A 15,942-nucleotide genomic window follows, 5' to 3' on the forward strand; every position below is an offset into this window, starting at 1 on the left:
GCCTGCTCAGTATTTGTTCCTACTTCTTGTAGTCCAGTTCTATAGATGAGGGCAACTTGAGAGCTACATTTCCCACACTCTTTTGCAGCTAGGGTTCTAGGTCTGATACAGATTCCACCAATCAGAGAGCAAAGTGGTGGGGGCAAGGCATCCATTTGGCTGGTACAATTCTAGCAGGTGCAATACATGGCTCTGGAACCAACAACTGCAGCTATGGACTCCTGATCATCAGGTGTGGCTCAAATGATGTATTCCTGGAGCATGGAGCTGAGATAGTGAGAAACTGGCTTCATGGTTTCCTGGCTTCCTGATGGAGACGCAAGTGGCAGTTCCCTTAGCAGACTAGTTTTAAGTGGTGGTATTCCCATAATTATTCCTAGAGACCCAGCCTGCTCTGTCTTCTTTTCCAACAATTTTACAGGCACTTAATTGCCTGTATTAAATCCCTTACACTTACCATACATAGAAAAATCTCTGTTACATGCAACTAAACCCTGACTGATAGTCATTAATTTTATTCCCCCCACCCTTTTAAATGTTTTATCATGGGAACTTTTAAACATATACACAAGTAGATAGAATGGAATAAGGGACCCCCGTGAAACGACTTCAACAATTATCAATGCAGGCCAGTCTTACTGAAGTTTTACTTCCACCATCACAGAGAATTATTTTAAAGCAGATTTCAGACATCCTATCCCCTGTAAATGTTTCAGCACATATCTCTGAAGGAAAACTTTTATAAAACAATACCAGCAGATCACTATCAAGCCTAAAAAAATGACAAGAATTCCTTCCTATCAATAATATCCAGTCACATACACTTAATTTTAAAATTGTTATGAATCACTATTGGTTTTTTATTCTGTAAAACTAATTAGATTAAACCTCTCCTAGCTCAACTGCTGAGAATCAATTATGGTAGTTAGGTCAGTAGTTTTGAGAAAGCATGAGGCCTAAGGCCAAAGATGCTCCTATTCTTCCCGCCATCTCTTCCCATAACTGAGCCGGTTTACCCATTTGAGATCTTTGGATCATCTGACTCTTAGATGGTGAAAATATCAATCTATGAACTGCTTTTCTGTTTCTCAAAAGGCCTCAAAGAGGCCCAAGAGGTTGACTAAAATGTCAAGTATTCTTGCTTTGGGCTAGGGTGCATTAACTTGGTGTGATAAGCCTAAATTCTGACCGGCAATTTTATATTTCTTTGAGTAATAAAACCAGGACATAAACTGATATATTAAAGTTGTAGGCAAAACTCATTAAACAGTATACTTACAATCTGAATATTGCATCGTATATAAATTATACCTCAGTTAAAAGCTTAGTGTATAGAAATACAACGGACTTCTGTGCACTGATTTTATATCCTGTGACTGCTGAATTTCTCTATCAGTTCTAGCAATGTTAGGGTGGAGTCTTATGGGTTTTCTACATAAAGTATCACATGTCATCTCTGAAGAGTGAAAGTTTGACTACTTCTTTGCCAATTTGGATGACTTTTCTTTTTGTTGTCTGACTGCTGAGGCCAGGACTTCCAGTACTGTGTTGAACAACAGTGGTGACAGTGGACATCCCTGTTGTGTTCCTGATCTTAGAGGAAAGGCTCTCAGTTTTTCCCTATTGAGGATAATATTCGCTGTGGGTTTTTCCCATATGGCTTTTATGATATTGATGTATATTCCCTCTATCCCTACACTGCAGAGTTTTCATCAGGAAAGGATCCTGTATTTTGTCAAATCCTTTTTCTGCATCTATTGAGCAGATCATATGGTTCTTATCCTTTCTTTTATTAATGTGGTGTATCACACTGGCTGATTTGCCGATGTTGGACCACCCTTGTGGCCAAGGAACGAACCCTACTTGGTCATGGTGAATGATCCTATTGATGTACTGTTGGGGGATCCCTGGGTGGCTCAGCAGTTTAGCATCTGCCTTTGGCCAGAGGCGTGATCCTGGAGTCCCAGGATTGAGTCCCACATCACGTTCCCTGCATTGGGCCTGCTTCTCCCTCTGCCTATGTCTCTGCCTCTCCCTCTCTCTCTCTGTGTGTGTCTCTCATGAATAAATAAATAAAATCTTTTAAAAAATGTACTGTTGGACCCAATTAACTAGTATCTTTGTGAGAGTTTTTGCATCCATGTTCATCAGGGATATTGGTCTGTAATTCTTTTTGGCGGGGTCTTTGGTTTGGGGATCAAGGTAATCCTGGCCTCATAGAATGCGTCTGGAAGTTTTCCTTCCATTTCTATTTTTTGAAACAGCTTCAGAAGAATAGGTATTCATTCTTCTTTAAATGTTTGGTAGAAGTCCCCTGGGAAGCCACCTGACTTCTGTCTGTTGGGAGATTTTTGATTACTGCTTTGATTTCTTTAGGGCTTATGGGTCTGTTCAGGTTTTCTATTTCTTCCTGTTTCAGTTTTGGTAGGTTTTTTTTTTTTTTTTCCTAAAGATTTTATTTATTTATTCATGAGACACAGAGAGAGAGAGAGCCTGCGTGGAGCCTGACATGGGACTTGATCCCGGGTCTCCAGGATTATGCCCTGGGCTGAAGGCGGCACTAAACCGCTGAGCCACCGGGGCTGCCCAAGTTTTGGTAGTTTATATGTTTCTAGGAATGCATCTATTTCTTCCAGATTGCCTAATCTGTTGGCATATAATTACTCATAAGATTCTCTTATAATTGCTTTTATTTCTGCAATGTTGGTTGTGAACTCTCCTCTTTCATTCATGATTTTATTTATTTGGGTCCTTTCTCTTTTCTTTTGGTAACTCTGTCTAGGGGTTCATTGATCTTACTAATTCTTTCAAAGAACCAGCTCCTAGTTTCATTGACCTGTTCTACTATTTTTTTTATTTTTATATCATTGATTTCTGCTTTGATCTTTATTGTTTCTATTCTCCTGCTGGATTTTGGCTTTATTTGCTGTTCTTTTTCCAGCTCCTTTAGGTGTTAGGTTAGGTTGTGTATCTGAGACTTTTCCTGTTTCTTAAGAAAGGCCTGTATTGCTATATACTACCCTATGACCCAGCAGTTGCACTATTAGCTATTTATCCAAAGGATATAAACATAGGGATTCAAAGGGGCACATGCACCCCAATGTTTATAGCAGCAATGTCCACAAAAGCCAAAATATGGAAAAAGTCCAGATGTCCATTGACAGATGAATGGATAAAGATGTGATACATATATACATATATGTATATATATCGCATACATACACACAATGGAATATTACTCAGCCATCTAAAAGAATGAAATCTTGCCATTTGCAACAACGTGGATGGAACTAGAGGGTACTATACTAAGTGAAATAAATCAGAGAAAGACAAATACCATATGATTTCACTCCTATGTGGAATTTAATAAACAAAACAGATGAACATAGGGGAAGAGAAGGAAAAATAAAATAAGACAAAGGCAGAGAGAGGGGCAAACCATAAGAGGCTCTTAACTATATGAAACAAACTAAGGATCACTGGAGGGGAGCGGGGTGGGGGACGGGGTAACTGGGTGATGGGCGTTAAGAAGGGCACGTGTTGTAATGAGCATTGGGTGTTACATTCAACTGATGAATCACTAAGTTCTACATCCGAAACTAATAATATACTGTATGTTAATTGAGTTTAAATAAAAAAATTTTAAAGACCAAAAGCTTAAAATTGATACTTATAATCTTTGAAAAAGATCTTTGGGGGATGCCTGGGTGGCTCAGGGGTTGGGTGCCTGCCTTCGGCCCAGGGCGTGATTCCGGAGTCCCAGGATCAAGTCCCACGTTGGGCTCCCTGCTTGGGGCCTGCTTCTCTCCCTGCCTATGTCTCTGCCTCTCTGTGTGCCTCTCATGAATAAATAAATAAAATCTTTAAAAAAAAAAAAGAAAAAAGAAAGGAAAAGATCTTTGGGAAGTGGGAAATACTAAAAGAGGTCTTTGGTAATAAAAAGGCTAGGAGCCAAGAAGCAATCTCCAATTAAAGGTGTTTTCTCTCTTCTTAAGACTCATGGCTTAACCAAGTACAAGTGCTCTTAGCTCTGTTAGCATTTTTCTATCACTACTTCCTCTCCACGCACTTCCCTGACTTCCACCCATCACTCTCAGCTCCGTATCTGGAAAGTGACTTTGTCTATAACCTTGAAATACCAGCCCCCAACCCGCCCGTTACTGCCAACAATCTGAACTTGCTCCTGTCCTCATCACTCCCCTGAAACCATGCTCAACTGGCAAATTCTGGCTCTACCGTTCAGGAGCTGTGGACTCTGGGCAAGTAGGTCAACTTCTCTTTGCCTCAGTTTCTGAATCTGTAAGACTACCCACCTCATACAGTCATTATAAAGATTCCACGCTCGGATCCATGGGCAGCACCTACAACAGGCCTGGCCTGGGTCTCGAAGGCTACTGTAGCTATACTTGCTACTCCTGCTACCACTTCCTAATCAAGACAAGTGGCCTTTTCTGGGTTCTCATTCTCTCCAACGCCTTCCAGGCAGGCAGGGAGCATTGCTTCTTGGACTCCAACTTGCTCCTAAGCACTGCCTCTGGGCCTCCTGGGCCAGCCCCCTTCCTTCTCCGGCCTGCAGTGTAGGGGTCACTCCTCCAGCATACACTCTGAATTCTTTCCTTTCTAAGGTTTCAAGCCTGTAGTGTCAGATTTCAGCCCACAAAGGCATCTTCCAGACGTTTTCCCCAGTCTTTTTCATTTGCTAAAACTAGCATTCCTCTGCATTATGAAATAGGCTCTCCCTCATAAATACTACTTGGTAATAATCAAGTCACTTAACATGTCACATGTTTCTTCATCTGTAAAATGAGAAGGCTGGAGAGAGAGAGGATCTCTCAGGTTCCTTCCTGTTCAGAAAAATTTCCACAAATTCTTTTTAGACGCCAGCTGCCCGCTGGACTTCTCCATGTGGATGCTTGCCATTACTTCAAACCCCACATGCTTAGTTGAACATATCACTGACCTCACACGTCGGCTTTGCTATTCCTGTTAAAGATAATGTTCTTTTTCCTCATCACTCAGACTTGGAGCCCGGGTATGGCTTTAATGCCGCTAAATATCTAATCAGTCACCAAGCCCCATCAACATTCTTTCATAGTCCCCTCCTGCCCCTTATTCCCCTCTGCCCACAATCCTAACTCACTTTCCTCCATGCTACCTGCTGGCCCTACCCTCTCTCCCCTACAGAGGCAGGTTGTTCCTGAAAACCTGTGTCTGGCACATTCCTCTTCTCTTCTTGCCAATCATAACTTCCCAGCGTCTACAGGATGAAGCCTAATCTCTGGAATCTTCCAAAGCAATCCTAGATTGCTCATAACTAGCTCTTTAATTTGCTCTCCCATGACATTCCTCCTGGGCCCTCCATTCCCTCAATGGATCTAGTCTTAGGCAGTTTTCTGCTTTGTTCACACCATTTCTTTGACCCCGAACTGCTCCCCTCCCCCTTCCCATGAAGTCCACTCCTCTGGAAGTATAACATTGCTTTCAAAGCCCAGCTTGTTTGCTTTCATGCTCTTTTTAAAAAATTCAAATCAGGGCAGCCCCAGTGGCTTAGCGGTTTAGCGCTGCCTTCAACCCAGGGTGTGATCCTGGAGACCCAGGATAGAGTCCCATGTCGGGCTCCCTGCAGGGAGCCTGCTTCTCCCTCTGCCTGTCTCTCTCTCTCTCTCTCTAATAAATAAATAAATTTTTTAAAAAATTTCAAATCAAACTTCTCTGTGATAGCTTTCTCCAATGACCAACCCATGAGTATGTACCTGTGATGAATTCTTTCAACATTTTTGTATAGATTACTCATTGGCCTGTACAAGGGTTTTCATATAGGTTAACAATCTTTTTATGTACTTATCATCTTCCCTAATTACAATCTCAACTTCTTGAGGATAGGGACCATAGACCTGATAGCTCCCTTAGCAAATAGTATTAGCAAATATGTTAACAATAATAGTGATGACTAAATTTAAAGAGCAAGCTATGATCATCTGTCTGCAGAAAACATATCAGTGATCCTCACACACTTTCCCTGGAAAATAAAATAGAAGCGGGAAGATAAAGGAAGCAAGATGAATGCCCCTTTCCATGAAGTCTGCCACTTAATTCCTTTCACATTTAATCTGGGTATGTGAGAATTATGTGGAAATACATTTAAAACTGTGCGGTACTATATAAACGGGAGGTATTTATCATTAACCAAGGTTAATGCCATGATATGATACGCAAAGAGAATGCAAGAGCCAGGGGAGGGAGAAGCAGACTCCTCGCTGAGCAGACCTACAAGACTGGCCTCAATCCCAAGATGCCAGGATCGATGCCAGGATCAATGACCTGAGCTAAAGGCAGACTGAGCCACCCAGGTGCACCCCATATTCAGACGTTTCAGAACTACTCTGATTTCTCTAAGACCGAAAATACTGATAAACTCCAAGAGTTGGTGAAGTCAATCTGTAACTTTCTATATAGGACAAACTGTATATCACATTTGTTTAAAAAAATCCCCTTAAAACTTTATTTAATGAGAACAGTGAGTGTATTTGAGCAGTGTGGATACCACAAAACTAAAAATCTTTCTTATCAACTGAAAATTTGTAGATTTAAATAGTTACAAAGGGCAGAGTTTAAATGTTTAAAAAAAAATAGTTACAAAATGCAGAGTTGAAAACAGCCTGGAATAGTTCAGCTTTTGAGAAAATTATCTTTCTTTGCATATATATGTTTTTGCTCTAATGATATATTTTTTAAAGATTTTATTTATTCATTCATGACAGACACAGAGAGAAAGAGAGAGGCATAGACACAGGCAGAGGGAGAAGCAGGCTCCATGCAGGGAGCCTGACATGGGACTGGATCCCGGATCTCCGGGATCACACCCTGGGCTGAAGGCGGCGCTAAACCGCTGAGCCACCGGGGCTGCCCTCTAATGATATTTTTGATCAAGAACTGCTGTTGAGGGGAGCCTGGATAGCTCAGTTGGTTAAGTGGCTGCCTTCAACTCAGGTCACGATCCTGAAGTCCTGGGATGGAGCCCTGCCTCAGTCTCCCTACTAGTGGAAAGCCTGCTTCTGCCTCTCACTCGTTCTCTCTCTCTCTCTCCCCCCACCCAATCTCAAATAAATAAAATCTTAAAAAAAAAAAAAAAAAAAGGAAAAAAAGGACTATTGTTGAACTAAAAACACTGGATGGAATTTTCTTTGTTTTTAAGGCTTAGCTAAGTTATGACAGCTAGTGCCCAACAAACTATTCAAGAAAGAACAGAAATAATAAGAAATTTAAAGCATCACAAAGTGGTGCATATAAAGAGGATCATTTATTAAAAAATTACACATATGCCTGTGCCTGAAAATAGAAAACATAATAAAACACACTATAGGGATCCCTGGGTGGCGCAGCGGTTTGGCGCCTGCCTTTGGCCCAGGGCGCGATCTTGGAGACCCGGGATCGAATCCCACATCGGGCTCCCGGTGCATGGAGCCTGCTTCTCCCTCTGCCCGTGTCTCTGCGCCCCTCTCTCTCTCTCTGTGACTATCATAAATAAATAAAAATTAAAAAAAATTAAACACACTATATACCCCAATACCAAATGATATAATAATCCTTGGACAAGTTTTTCTTCCCTCTAGGCCTGTTTTCTCACCTTAAACTAGGAAGTTCTTTTTTTTTTTTTTTAAGATTTTATTTATTTATTCATAAGAGACACAGAGAGAGAGGCAGAGGGAGAAGGAGCTTCCATGCAGGGACCCCGATGTGGGACTCGATCCCAGGACTCCAGGATCATGCCCTGAGCCAAAGGCAGACGCTCAACCACTGAGCCACCCAGGTGTCCCAAACTAGTTAGTTCTGATTAACCAATGCTCTCTCAAAGATCTCCAGTCTTAAGGCCCTCTGAATTTATAATGCTATCGAGTGTTTCCTAATGGATCACTTTCAGAGACAAGAAACGGGCTTGTGGACAAATCTTCTGAATAGGTGACTTAGGCTAGAAGTCCTCAGTTCCGGATACAGATACAGGAATCACTTCAAGAGTTAAAAAAAAAAAAAATTGCCTAACACACACCAATTTCTGATTTAATTGGTCTATGGTGGGATCGAGCATGGATAGTTTAAATGCTCCCCAGGGGATTCGAATGTGTAGCCAGGACTAAGGTCTACAGATGCAGAGCAAGGGTTGCAAGTGCCACCACAGCCTGGATATGGGAGACAAATGGGCAAGGCAGATGAAGCATAAGGAACTGGAGAACACATATCCCACCTATTTCAGTAGGAATAAGCCAGATCTTTCTACTGTTTGTTTTTTTTTTCCTAAGAAATGCCTGAAATCCAGATTTTAAGTGAATATCCGAAGTTTAAATATTGACAGGTAATTCCAAACAATTTTTTTAAAAGTCTAGGTCACATAAAATGTACCCACACGCTTTATTTGGCTTTATAGCCAGTCGTGTGCAAGCTCAACTAGACGAGTTCCATAAGCCAAATACAACTTTTTCTCTGTGCTCTGTCCTTGTCTCTTCTACTCAGAGCTTCCTCCTCCCTTACCTGGGTCAGACCCTATCCTTTTCCTTTTCCTTTCCATTGTCTGTTTCTTTTCCAGTCTTCTTCATCACTCCTAAAAGATGGAAACTGAGATCCACACATTAAATCTTTATGTGGCCCTGACTGTATCAGTGGGCAGGATTGTATATACCTGGGAAAATTCAGGCTGTAAATTGTAATCTAAGGCTGTGGCTCCCTGATGTCAACAACAGGCTGGTTTAGTCAAAATCAAGGGAAAAGTCACTCAAGGTCACAGCTCTGCATTATTTAGACTATATCAAACAACATATGGAGCTCTTCATTTAATTTCTGGCTTTTTTTGTTTGTTTGTTTGCTTTAAAATCTAAGTCACTGTAATTAGAATCACCCTGAGTGTTTTAAAGAAAAAAAAAAAAAAACCAAGTCTGGGCTCCACCCCAGGCCAACTAAATCTGAAGGTCTGGAAATGGAGTCTGGGCATTGGTAGCTTTTAAAAGACTCCGAGTGGGGGGCAACTGGGTGGCTCAGCTGGTTGAACGTCTGGCTCTTGGTTCCAGTTCAGGTTGTGATCTCATGGATCATGGGATTCAGGCCTGTACCGAGATCTGGGCTTAGCAGGGAGTCTGCCTGGATTCTCTCCCTCTGTCCCTCCCACCTGCTTGCTCACTCTTCTTTTTTTTCTCTCTCTCTCAAGTAAATATTTTTAAAAATAAATGAAAAATAAAAATATAAGACCCCAAGGAGGTCTAATGTGAAGCCAGAGTTGAGAATCACTAATCTGAACTTGTGCCCTAAGGCTGTGGATTAGCAGCACATTTAACTCAAGATGATTATCATCTTGAGTACTTCTTTGAAGTTGTTCAAGGATTTCCTCAGCTCTGTTCTCATTGTATCTGCACAACTCTGTGGGTTAGGCAGCTTGGACACTATTTATTAGCGCTGGACGGATGAGAAAATGAGGCATAAAAACGTTAAATGATTTGCCCAAGTGCACCCAGCTAATTAGTGGCAAAGGCACACTGTAACTTTACCAGGTAAACTGAGGCAGAGTTCCTTGATCGTAAGCCTGGTTCTTGCAAAGTTTCCCCAAAACATGGTGCCCCCCTGATGACTGAATTCCTTTACTGTTATTAAGTAGCCCTAACACGTAGGTGGTCACTAGAAAACCAATGACTATAATATGTCAGATTTTAGAAGCAAGCGTAACAGCGCTTTTAAAAGACGTAATTTAGGGTCAGTGGTCCAAGGTGCCTTTTTCTGAAGTCTGTGATGCGATTTTGAAAGTACTTACTTCTACACACATCCTTTCCCCGCCCCCACACCACCTTTCATAGTTTCCATTAAGATGTTATTTTCAGAAAAGTATTTTAAATGATTAAATATGCACAGAATACCAGAGGTAAGGGGAACTTTACTGATCAACTTTCCCACCACTTCTGATAAATGAGAAACCTTAAGTCCTTTTTTAATACAATATATATGGAGTGCTGACATGGTGCCCAGCACTTCACACACGTTATCTTAATTAAATATTCAGGATACCTCAAGAAGATAGGGACCACTACCACCACCATCACAATTACCTTCATTCCCATTTAACAAATGAAAAAACAAAGCCAGGGGCGCCTGGATGGCTTAGGGGTTGAGCAGCCGACTCTTGATTTCGGCTCAGGTCATAATCTCAGGGCCATGAGACTGAACCCCACATCCAGCTCCCAGCTCCACACTCAGTGGGGAGTTTGCTTGAGGATTCTCTCTCTCTCCTCCTCTGCCCCTCCCCCAGCTCTCTCTCTCTCAAATAAATCAATAAAATCTTTTAAAAAGACAAAACAAAAACACTAAGGTTTAGAGATGCTAAACAAGCCCCCATGTCCCTGGGCTGGTTGGTAAGTTGAAACTCAGTATTTACTTTTTTTTTTAATAATGTGTTCTGAATTATTATTTTTAAAATTGTATTTATTCATTCATGAGAGACAGAGAGACAGAGAGAGAGAGAGAGAGAGAGAGAGAGGCAGAGACACAGGCAGAGGGAGAAGCAGGCTCCATGCAGGGAGCCTGATGTGGGACTCGATCCCGGGACTCCAGGATCAAGCCCTGGGCCAAAGGCAGGAGCTAAACCATTGAGCCACCCAGGGATCCCCTCAGTATGTACTTTTAACTCGAAGCCTGTGGCCTTATCTCCTGCCTTCCGTGACCTGGAGTGACAAAAGTGCAAAAAGTAAGAGATACATCCTTATGAAAATGCTAAGAGATGATCAGTGAACACTTTATTTGAAGGGGGAGAAAAGTGACACTCAGGCTAGGCCTTCACAAATACACAGGATTACAGGAGGCATTCCAGTCCAGAATCAACACCGGTGCTGAAGCAGCAAAGTGACAGGGAGAGCACAGGGTAAACTGTGAGAAAGATGGAAAGAGATGAGGCATCAGACCGTGGAGGGTCCTGAGCTGACTAGCTAAGAAATGGAGACTTTAATTTTAGGTGACGAGAACCCCCTGAAGGTTTTTAGAAGCAAAGTCACTAAAAAATGCAAACCGAGTTTAAGAAATACAGATCCATGGAAGCCTGGAGACTGATTAGGGAGCAGGGGCTTGATACCCGAGCAGATCAACTAGAAAGTTGTTACAGCTCATTAATTCCCTGCTCCACTCTTAATCACGTGTTGTGTCTGCAGGAAGCACTGGTTTCTTCAGAGCACCCCCATGTCTGTTTCGTGATCCTTGTATCCCAACACACTACTTGCATTGCCATGTCTAAGACTGGTGACAGGGACCTGAACTTGGGGCAGTGGGAATGTAGATGAGAAGACAGGTTTGAGAGGCATTAACAAGGGCCTGGTAAGTGCTCAGAAGAGGGAGGAGAGTAAGAGGGAAAGAGAAGCAGAAAGAAAGCTCTCACATTTTCACTTGGGAGAAAGGGAAACAAATAATGTGATATAGAAAGGAAGAGATGATGGGGCACCTGGGTGGCTCAGTGGTTGAGCATCTGCCTTTGGCTCAGGTCATGATCCTGGAGATCTGGGATCAAGTCCCACATTGGGCTCCCTGCATGGGGCCTGCTTCTCCCCCTGCCTGTGTCTCTGCCTTTCTCGGTGTCTCTCATGAATAACTAAATAAAATCTTAAAAAAATAAAAAAAATAAAGGAAGGGATGGTCAACAGTCGCATAAAGAAGTGAATGAGATGGCTAAGGTCTCAAGCCAAGAGGCATATCTTAAGCAGCTACTCCATGCTGGGCATTAGGGGAACAATTATAAGACTGGTTTTTGCCCTCAAGTGTCATCCAGGGGGAGGAAAATACCCGACAAGAGCAGCCAGATGCCTGGCCTCCTAGTCTCTGGACAAACGTCACCCTCCCACACAGATCCTGCTAGACGGTCATCTATTTCAAGCACCTTCCCCCATCATGTGATCCTGTTTTATGTCTTCATTCTGCTAACACACACCTGAAATTCATTATACGTGCATTTATCGTCGGTTTCCTCTAGGAAAAGGGAAACAGAAACAGGAACTTTAGTTACATATAATAAGTCCTCAAGTAGGAAATATTTATTGAATATTTGGGGGCAGGAGGGGAAGTGAATAAACCACATCAAGGTTTTAAGATCTCAAACCAGACTAGGCAAGTTTCCTAAATACCTTAAGGAGACATGCTGAGAATTGATGTGACTGAGAGGGGCAAAGCCATTTTGAGGTTGGGGCCCGAAGCAAAATCCAGGATCGGTGGCTCCTCTGGGCTGTTTCACATAGATTTCAGGAGTACCCGCCCCGCAGTGAGATGTTTTAACAATGAGGCCAGCCAGCCACCTAGCTCAGGTTTTATTTCCGCGGTCCTGACGTCAGAAACAGCACAAGTTGCTACCCAGTTTTTTCTATCAAGGTGACAAATTACAGCCTGGCTGTACCCTGCAGTCTGCAAACCATTGCTTTATTCCCTCCTCCCCCTGACATTAAAAAAAACAAAAAAAAAACAAAAAAACTCCACTGCAGAGATGTCAAATCCCCTTCGCATACAAATAAATACCGTTTCTTCGCGCTTGGGGTCCCTTTCACTCTTAGCTACGCGCGGCGCCAGGGATTAGTCTGAGAAAGTGCGCGATCCCGGGGGCGGGGAGGCTTCCACCCGAGACGCGGCGCCCCGAAAAGGGGGTCCGCGCCGCAGAGCGAGACACAAAGGGCTCCCGACGGGGGAGCCCCACCTTCCCAAGCCCGAGACGGCCCGTGGAGGCGCCCCGAAACGCGCTGACGCCGTGACCGCCAAATTCCTTTTGCCGCCATCCGCTCCTGTGCATCCTCTGATCGCAGTTCACCCCGAACCCGGGGTGGGGGGGGCGACTCCGCAGGGCAGCAGCGCCCGGGCAGCCCCGTGACCTGCGGGGTCCCCGCGGGTGCGGAGGAGCCGGGCGCTCGGGGCGCGCTGGGGGGGGGCGCGGGCGGGGGGCGCCCCAGGGCGCGCGCCGGGGCGGCGGAGCGCAGGATTTCCTCCCGGCGCTGGCGCGGCGAGTTCAAAAGGCCCTTTTGTGGCAACGTTTAGGGACGCGAGCGCGGTGCCGGGGAGGAAGGAGGAAGGGGCGCGGCGAGGGGAGGCGAGGGCGGTCCGCGCCCGGGCCCCGCGCGGGGCGGCCTTTTGTTCGCCAGCTCCCCGAGCAGCGCTTCTCGTCCTCGCCCTCCTCCCGTTGTAAAGCGCCTCGTGGGGCGGGAAGCGACCGTGAATCACCGCCCGCGTCGCCAGCCCCCCTCCCCCCGGAGCCCCCCGACGCGGCGCCGCCGAGGGAGGGGCCCAGCCCGAGGAGGGGGCCGCAGGCGAGCTCCCGGGGGCCGGCTCGGCCCCGCCGCACGCGCCCCGCGCGCCGCACCACCTGCCCTCCAACGGCCCCGCGGGCGCAGGAAATCCCCCCGAAAAGCCCGGACCCCGCGTGCGTAACGGCGGAGCGCCCCGGCCCCGCGCGGCCCGGACCCCGCAGCCAGATCCCGGCGGCGCTCGGCCGCCGCGCACACGCCCGCCGGCTGAGCCACGGCCCCGCACAGGTGCAGGAGGGGAGCCCCGGGCTGGTCCCGAGCGAGAGCCGCGCTCCCCGCCGCCGCCTCCCGCGCCGCGAACTCCCTTCCCTCCCGGCCGCCGCCCGCTCGCCCGCCCCCCAGCCCCCAGGGCGAAGTCGCCTCACCTCGGGCACTAAAGGGGAAAGCGGCCAGAGGAGGCCGGGCGTCCGCCCTTCCGGGGTGCCCCGGGCCGAGGGCCGGCCTCCGTGCGAGGTCGGGGCGCCGGGCGCGCGGGCGGCGGCGGGGGTCGCGGCGGGCTGCGCGGGGAGGCCCGGCGTGCGCGGCGGATCTCCGCGGAAGGTGAAGGGCGGAGGCTCCCGGCGACCTTCAGCGGCGCGGCGTGGCCGCCCCAGCCCGCGCTCTCGGGCTCTCCTCCTCCTCCTCCTCCTCCTCCTCCTCCTCCTGGGCCCGATTGCATCAGAATCTCCCCCACCGCCAACCCCCACCCCACCCCACCCCCACCCCAGCCCGCTCGCCAGCCTCGCACTTACACGCGCGCGCTCGGGCTCGGAGGGTCCCGGGCCGCAGTCATTCTCCCACCGGCGCGGCGCGGCGCCTCGGCGCATCCATGGCTCGTGACGGCTCCGAGGGGGGGAAAGTCAGGCCATTCTCCGCGCGCCGCCGCCTCCCCTCCCGCGCGCCCGCCCCTGAGCCCGAGCCGCGTGTCACCGCGCCGAGCCCCGTCACATGGCGACTCCCCGCGGGCCCCGCTGGCCGCTCGCAGAGGGTGCGGCGACCGCGCGTCGGGGAAGGGGCGGCGGGGCGGGGGCGCGGGGCGCGGGGCGGGGGGCGTGTGCGGGGCGCCCTGGCGGCGGCACCGGGCACGGCGGCGGCGCGCAGCCCGGACACCTGCCCACGCCCCCCTGGGGTCGGCGGCGGCGGGGCACCGGGGGCCCTCGGGGGCGCGAGTGGGAGCGGCTGGGGGGCGGCTTTCGGGGCACGCCGGGGAGGGGGGCGCCGCGGGCAGCTCGCAGCGCGTGGGTGAGGGGCTGGCTCCGGGGGCCGGGGAGGCCGCGCGGCGGGCGGGCCGAGCGGGGCGCACGGGCGCCCCTGCAGCCCCTTTGTCCCCGGCCCGCAGCGGGGGGCGCCCCCCTCGGCCGACCCCGCGGCCGCCGCCCGCCTGCCCGCCTGCCCGCCCGAGCCCCGTGCGCGGCGCCGGCTCCGGGGGCCTGGGCGCGACCCGCCGAGCCGGGAGCGCGCACCTGCCCGCGCGCCGCGGGGCCCGCTCCCCTCGGCCTCGGCCTCGGCCTCGGCGCGGACCCTTCCCGGGCGCCCCCCGGCCCCGAGGTTGGGTTTTCCTGAAAATGGCGCCCGGAGGTCCCACCTGCGCCTCCGCCAGCTGCGCCGCGGTCACAAAGCCAGTTTGCGGGCTGGGGACGCGAGCTCTCCATGGGCAGGGATCGCGCCGTCCCCGTGTTCCATCAAAACAGGAAAGGGAAGGTGAATCATCGCTCAGATTAATCTACCTGGAGCGTCTCCGGCGGGCGCATGGACCGGCCCCCGTAGTGGAGTGGCCACCAATCGCTTTATTGAAAAAAAAAATGTTAATCACGTCTGGAAAAGTGAGAGGACACCCCACCATTCAAACCCCTGGTAATTCAAAGTCTCCCCCCCCCCCCGCCCACTGCATCCCCCCAAATGGCAGCAAATGGCAATAGCCATTCACTGGGCAGTAGCTTCCTGAGAAGGCACGTCGGTGAATGAGCTTGAGAAATGGAAAATCCAGGGGAGCGAAATGATGGCAGCTCACCTCAGGCCTGCGTTCAAATTCTGCCTCTGACGTGGTGGCCTCACCTGCTTCACTTTTGTCCTAGTCCTGTTTTCCCGACTTGCACAACAGAGGGTTAATTGTACCCGCAGCACGGGAATATTCTACAGGTCTTCAAAGAGCTGGTTCCAACCCCCTGTCCTTTCCTGGAGGAAGCTAATGTGGTATGGAGTTAATTTTTTTTTTTTTAAGTGATTTTAAGTAGTGTGCACCTTTGCGCGACACAATGATTCTAATAAATAAGGACAGAAATCTGAACGGGCAGCGTAGGTAAACTGTGAGCATAGTTCCAAAGGCTGTTGAAATCTTTGCCTTATTAGGCAGGATGTATGTTCATCACTATTTGTTTGGAGAGAATCTGATTTCAAGCTCATCCTTCCATTGTCTGCTGGTTTCTAGGCACCCGAAAGACTGCAGTTTTTACCGAGCGTTTTTTTGAATTGGATTCAGGAGTGATGGAACTGCTACTCCTCTCCAGCTACCGTGCTATGAACTTTACAAGTAAATAGTATCTCATTTAATCCCTCCAACCCGCTCCATTAGGTCCTGTCCTCTCTGTATAAACAAGAAAGTGGGTTCAAAGAGGCGGAATTGGCTCTGTTCGCTCCAGACAGAACACAGTGCAAGGGGGGG

General features: G+C 48.2%; 1 protein-coding gene across 9 annotated transcripts in view; it reads right to left on the reverse strand.

Moving 5' to 3' along the window:
* SLC38A1 (solute carrier family 38 member 1) overlaps positions 1-15,019 on the reverse strand; it is a 69,307-nt gene extending 54,288 nt beyond the window's left edge. For 3 of the 9 annotated variants that reach the window (XR_005380075.1, XM_038577427.1, XM_038577431.1), the window contains exon 1: positions 14,033-14,189. The gene's annotated coding sequence lies outside the window, so the exon portion shown is untranslated. Of the gene's footprint in view, positions 1-12,140; positions 12,357-13,666; positions 13,778-14,032; positions 14,190-14,865 lie in introns of those variants that run through there. The other 6 variants (XM_038577428.1, XM_038577432.1, XM_038577429.1 and 3 more) reach the window with 4 other exon arrangements.
* Positions 15,020-15,942: the final 923 nt, after the last annotated feature.

The sequence above is a fragment of the Canis lupus genome, chromosome 27 (assembly GCF_011100685.1).
Source record: "Canis lupus familiaris isolate Mischka breed German Shepherd chromosome 27, alternate assembly UU_Cfam_GSD_1.0, whole genome shotgun sequence".
NCBI lineage: Eukaryota > Metazoa > Chordata > Mammalia > Carnivora > Canidae > Canis > Canis lupus.